Source organism: Urtica dioica, chromosome 4 (genome assembly GCF_054948205.1).
Source record: "Urtica dioica subsp. dioica isolate 48M chromosome 4, U.dioica_male_clone48M_v1_H2, whole genome shotgun sequence".
Classification (NCBI taxonomy): domain Eukaryota; kingdom Viridiplantae; phylum Streptophyta; class Magnoliopsida; order Rosales; family Urticaceae; genus Urtica; species Urtica dioica.
Genome location: NC_142759.1, coordinates 9531949 through 9532189, shown reverse-complemented (window position 1 = coordinate 9532189; position 241 = coordinate 9531949).

The following is a 241-nucleotide window of genomic DNA, read 5'->3' as shown; positions in this document are numbered from 1 at the left end:
TTGAACAGTCAATAGATGAGCCTTGTGTTTACAAGTTAATACACGAAGGCAAGGTTGTGTTTCTGGTACTAAATGTCGATGATATACTACTCATTGGTAATGACGTGGGTAAGTTATCTGAGGTTAAGGTCTGGCTGGCAAAGCAATTCGATATGAAGGATCTAGGAGAAGCCGCATACATTCTGGGAATCCAAATCTTTCGAGATAGGAAAAACCGGACCCTGTCGCTCTCTCAAGCATC